Here is a 6,060-nt window from a genome sequence, read left to right as displayed (position 1 = left end):
CCGGACCACCAATCACCAGTTCAGCAAACCCTGACTATCAAGACTTAGTGCAGAAGAGAAGGTGAAACTGACACTGAGTAGGCTATCTGTTTCATTAAGCGGCTAAATGCCCGTTCAAAGTGCACATCACTGGCATCATGATAGCGGCTATAATGCTAATATGGCTGGCTGCACTGCATACAAATTGAGTGAACTGGATGAGCTGTTATCTGAAAACAAACAAACAAACAAACAAAAAATTGCAAACAAAAACACCAACTGAAACCTAAAGCTGGAAGCGAATGACGCTTTTTTTTTCTTCTTTTTTTTTTTCTTTTTCTTTTTAAAGATCAGTATACCCTCCCCGGCCTTCCTCCTCCCCACTCCGGTCGTACCCCCCCCCCCCACCCTTGGCCTTACCCTTCACACTCCCCCGCCGCTAACTGCTGATCCTGAGTGTTAAAATTGCAGCCTGCAGGTCTCCAGCAAGTCATCTGACGTCTTCAGTGGATCGAGCTGGGTTTGATTTAACTCTCTCCATACGAACGGCGAAAGAGATGACGTTAACAGCGTTTCACCCCAATTACCATCATCAAAATATTGCAAGCGGAAGGCTCTTATACTGAAGAGGCGAATGTTGACAAAGAATACCACAATTCTGACGACGGAAGCTAAAGGTTGGGTCATTGAGACACCCACTGGACATCCGAGGGGTCTGTGTAGAGGAGACAAGAGGACTGGCCGTACTGAGTGAGTTAACGATCTGCTGGCTCCAGTCGTGCCTGCCGTCAAGGCCACGTCAAGCACTGATCCAGCAGGGTCAGGGTCAGGCTGTGGTGTGCAGGTTTCGTTCAGTTGTTCAGTGCTGGGGTCTGGGTGTGGTGTTCAGGTTTCGTTCAGTTGTTCAGTGCTGGGGTCTGCCGGGTGTTGTGCAGGTTTCGTTCACAAGTTGTTCAGTGCTGGGGTCTGGGTGTGGTGTTCAGGTTTCGCTCAGTTTTTCAGTGTTGGAGTCTGGGTGTTGTGTTCAGGTTTCGTTCAATTGTTCAGTGCTGGGGTCTGTGTGTGTTGTGCGGGTTTCGTTCAGTTGTTCAGTGCTGGGGTCTGGGTGTGGTGTTCAGGTTTCGTTCAGTTGTTCAGTGTTGGAGTCTGGGTGTTGTGTTCAGGTTTTGTTCAATTGTTCAGTGCTGGGGTTTGGGTGTTGTGCAGGTTTCGTTCAGTTGTTCAGTGTTGGAGTCTGGGTGTGGTGTTCAGTTCAGGTTTCGTTCACGGTTGTTCAGTGTTGGAGTCTGGGCGTTGTGTTCAGGTTTAGTTCAGTTGTTCAGTGCTGGGGTCTGCCAGGTGTTGTGCAGGTTTCGTTCACAAGTTGTTCAGTGCTGGGGTCTGGGTGTGGTGTTCAGGTTTCGCTCAGTTTTTCAGTGTTGGAGTCTGGGTGTTGTGTTCAGGTTTCGTTCAATTGTTCAGTGCTGGGGTCTGTGTGTTGTGCAGGTTTCGTTCAGTTGTTCAGTGTTGGAATCTGGGTGCTGTGTTCAGTTCAGGTTTCGTTCACGGTTGTTCAGTGTTGGGGTCTGGGTGTTGTGTTCAGGTTTTGTTCAGTTGTTCAGTGTTGGGGTCTGTGTGTGTTATGCAGGTTTCGTTCAGTTGTTCAGTGCTGGGGTCTGGGTGTGTTGTGCGGGTTTCGTTCAGTCGTTCAGTGTTGGGGTCTGGGTGTTGTGCAGGTTTCGTTCAGTCGTTCAGTGCTGGGGTCTGGGTGTTGTGCAGGTTTCGTTCAGTCGTTCAGTGCTGGGGTCTGGATGTTGTGCAGGTTTCGTTCAGTCGTTCAGTGGTGGGGTCTGGGTGTTGTGTTCAGGTTTCGTTCAGTTGTTCAGTGCTGGGGTCTGGGTGTTGTGCAGGTTTCGTTCAGTTGTTCAGTGTTGGGGTCTGGGTGTTGTGCAGGTTTCGTTCAGTTGTTCAGTGTTGGGGTCTGGGTGTTGTGCAGGTTTCGTTCAGTCGTTTAGTGGTGGAGTCTGGGTGTTGTGTTCAGGTTTCGTTCAGTTCTTCACTGGTGCTGGAGTCTGGGTGTTGTGTTCAGGTTTCGTTCAGTTGTTCAGTGCTGGGGTCTGGGTGTTGTGCAGGTTTCGTTCAGTTGTTCAGTGCTGGGGTCTGGGTGTTGTGTTCAAGTTTAGTTCAGTTGTTCAGTGCTGGGGTCTGGGTGTTGTGTTCAGGTTTCGTTCAGTTGTTCAGTGTTGGGGTCTTGGTGTTGTGTTCAGGTTTCGTTCAGTTGTTCAGTGTTGGGGTCTGGGTGTGTTGTGCAGGTTTCGTTCAGTTGTTCAGTGCTGGAGTCTGGGTGTTGTGTTCAAGTTTAGTTCAGTTGTTCAGTGCTGGAGTCTGGGCGTTGTGTTCAGGTTTCGTTCAGTTGTTCAGTGCTGGGGTCTGGGTGTGGTGTTCAGGTTTAGTTCAGTCGTTCAGTGCTGGAGTCTGAGTGTTGTGTTCAGGTTTCGTTCAGTTGTTCAGTGTTGGGGTCTGGGTGTTTTGTTCAAGTTTAGTTCAGTTGTTCAGTGTTGGGGTCTGGGTGTGGTGTTCAGGTTTCGTTCAGTTGTTCAGTGCTGGGGTCTGTGTGTGTTGTGCAGGTTTCGTTCAGTTGTTCGAGCGGCTCACGGGGGTCCTGATCTTTCGTCACTTCATTAAAGTCAGTGTCCCAGTATCATCATTATTTTTATGTATGGTACACGCTACGGTTACACATCAGTTTGCATAATATTTAGCAGCCACGGCGTCACAAGCCAATGTAGACGTGGGGAGAAGTGTGGGTATACCAGGTGTTGATAGGGTGGAGAAAAACGGTCAGAGTGACGTTCTACAAGTGCAAGCTTAAGGATAAAAGATAAATGATTTTTCTGTCTGTGTATTTGATAATTTGCCATCACGTTTCCTGGAACGTCAGTTTTGGTTGGTAGATTGAATCATTGAGAGGGTTCAAACATCACATAAGGGACTGTAGTTGTCAACTAAGAACGACTTTCTACGTGATGATACCTACTAGTTACACCCCACACCCGGCCCTTAAAGAGGAGACAACCTGACTAAAATCCCCAGTCCCACGGCTTTCATACAGTACCAAGGGGATGAATGGCTGTTGGGTTACACAGTCACTGCTCTGTGCAGTCTGGACTTCGGGGGACACCGTGCAGGCTGACGGACTCCACACACGTGGATATCCATTGCCCTTCCCTGATAAGAGGCTCTGTCAGTTCGACTGAATATTCAGTCTCCCTTACCACATAGAACATGTACCCTTCTATGGCTACTAACAAAACTCTGTCTCGCGTGTACCGCGGGGATCAGCTGCATTGCACGCGACATAAATTCAGACCCCCCAATCCCCAAAACAGGCGTGGCAAAAGAGGTGGGGCAAGATCTTGCTTAGGTGGCAGGATAACAAAAGCAGAGCGGCTGCCAAAGAAATTCTTTAGAACCGGCAGTTGGAATTGCTCCAGAGTGAGAATGAGAATCTCAACAAATGAGAAGTTAGCCATATGATTTTGATATTTTGTGTCTCCAAGAGACCAGGACTAGTTCAGAGAGACCAATAAATTTTGGCTTTTTCATAGTCTTTCAAAGGCATGAAGGAAGAGGAGTAACAATTATACTAAACAATAATCTGAAAAAAAAACCCACCAAAGTTTCCTTAAAAAATCTAGCCGGAGAAATGGTGTAGCAACTCATGTGAACTAGAAGGCGTACGTCTTGAAAAACCTGACGGAATTCTCACAAGCATTGTACTCATCGACACATATGTTCACCCAGGAACCTGCACAACAAAATTGGATCGGGGCTTTTTTTGAGGAAACAGAAAATGAATCTGTAGACTCTGTCATTATTTGTATTTGTACTTTTTTTTTTTTTTATCACAACAGATTTCTCTGTGTGAAATTCGGGCTGTTCTCCCCAAGGAGAGCGCGTCGCTACACTACAGCGCCGCCCATTTTTTTGTATTTTTTCCTGCGTGCAGTTATTTGGTTTTCCTATCGAAGTGGATTTTTCTACAGAATTTTGCCAGGAACAACCCTTTTGTTGCCGTGTGTTCTTTTACGAGCGCTAAGTGCATGGTGCACACGGGACCTCGGTTTATCGTCTCATCCGAATGACAAGCGTCCAGACCACCACTCAAGGTCTAGTGGAAGGGGGAGAAAATATCGGCGGCTGAACCGTGATTCGAACCAGCGCGCTCAGATTCTCTCACTTCCTAGGCGGACGCGTTACCTTTAGGCCATCCCTCCACTCTAATTTTTTTTATAATTTATTGTTATTATCATTATCATCATCATCATCACTATTATTATCATTTTTATTTGTTGCACTTATATTATCTGTGGAGACCTTAATGCAAGATCGAAGCTATGGGACCAGCGGAACGCCAACCCACAAGGACTCGCCCTTGAAGATATGATAGGGGAAATTCTTCTTAGCCCATTAACAACCACATCCCCAACTCGCCTTGGAACAAGACAAGGGGACAGTGACAGTGTGATCGACATCGCTCTAATGTCTTCAAAATTCAAAGCAGGAATGAGTGTGGAGACGCTTCCACATGAAGGCAGTGACCACTTTCCGGTAGTTTTCACTCTACAGAAACTATCAAATAAACCCTGCATGCAACCGCATAATCAATTCAGTATGAAAACAAAGAGACGACCATCATCGTAAAAAATAAGAAGCAGAAGAAACAAAAGAGAGGCGCTGAACCGGAAGCAAACTATTCAGCCCCCATGGTGGAATACTGACACAAAGACAGCATGGATAGAAAAGCATGCTGATGTCAAACTTTGGGGAAAAAAAGAAGTCTTCTCCTGACAATGAAATTAAAACAAAAATGAAGGAAAAAAACAAAGCAGTTTGAAGTCATAGTTCAAGAGGCTAAAGATGATTAGTGGAAACCGTTTTGCCAGGCACTCAGTTATGACACAACAGTTACAGAGTTATGACAATTCTATCATCGCATGGAAGGGAAAACGTGCACAACAACAACCCCAGACATGTTAGATACTGATGGAACCAAGCTTAAGACAAATGAAGAAAAGGATCCGCTCTGCTCAAAAGGTTCATACATCAGAGTAATTAAACAAAACTTACATGAAAAGAAGAAATAAGTTGAATAAGTTGACGAGTTAAACCCAAAGCTTATGCAGACTGGACCTGACTATTGACTTGACAGTAGATGACCTAAATGAAGCAATGGCTAAATGCAAGAAAGATTCCGCTCCTGGCCCAGGCAAAGTTCGCTACTCGGATATCACTGAAGGAGCTATTGGAAAAAAAGACAGAAGCAAACTTTTCAATCTGTATCAAAACTTGCAAATGGACCGCGCCGGAGGACTGGACACACAGCTTCTTAAAACCCATGCCAAAACCAGGGAAGGACCATCGTCAGGTAAGCGGCGTCCGGATCCTAGCCATGCAAAACATTGCTGGAAAGCCTCAAGGGACGCATAATGGCCAATAAACTTGCAAGGGATCTTGAACAGAGGCACGTTCTCCCTCCAGATCAAGGTGGGGTACAGAACAGGTAAGCGTATATGGGAGAATAGCGCTGCTTTCACATAATTATAAGGTGTATGGAGGGCTTCAAAGAAAGAAGAAACATAAGCAGTAGCAATTGACCTTGAATACGCTTACGATAAAGTCCAGGTTTCGCTCCTCATGAAGCTGCTACTAAGAAATGGAGTAAGTTTGACACTGACAAGATGGACAGCAGCAGTGCTTCAGGAAGGAACCATCGTCCTCCGCCTCGGAGACTGGATGTCTGCACCTTCTAAACTATCCATGGGACTGCCACAAGGTTCTCCGCTCTCTCCTGTCCTCTACAACTGACGTCAACACGAAAGGCCTTGCAGACTTAAACAACAATGGAGTAGCTCGTGGGCTTACTCTTGCGGATGATGGCCTGGTCATCAAAACTTCGAAAGATGGTCAAGAGAGAACTACAGCCGACCAGAAACAACTGAACAATATCGCCAATAGTGCAAGGACACAGGTTCTTCCATCAATCCAGCAAAAGCCCAAACCTTGCCGTACACTCTCAAGTACAAAACGGCGAGCAAATCT

Source organism: Babylonia areolata, chromosome 13, assembly GCF_041734735.1.
Source record: "Babylonia areolata isolate BAREFJ2019XMU chromosome 13, ASM4173473v1, whole genome shotgun sequence".
NCBI lineage: Eukaryota > Metazoa > Mollusca > Gastropoda > Neogastropoda > Buccinidae > Babylonia > Babylonia areolata.
Note: the sequence above shows the minus strand (reverse complement) of the source record.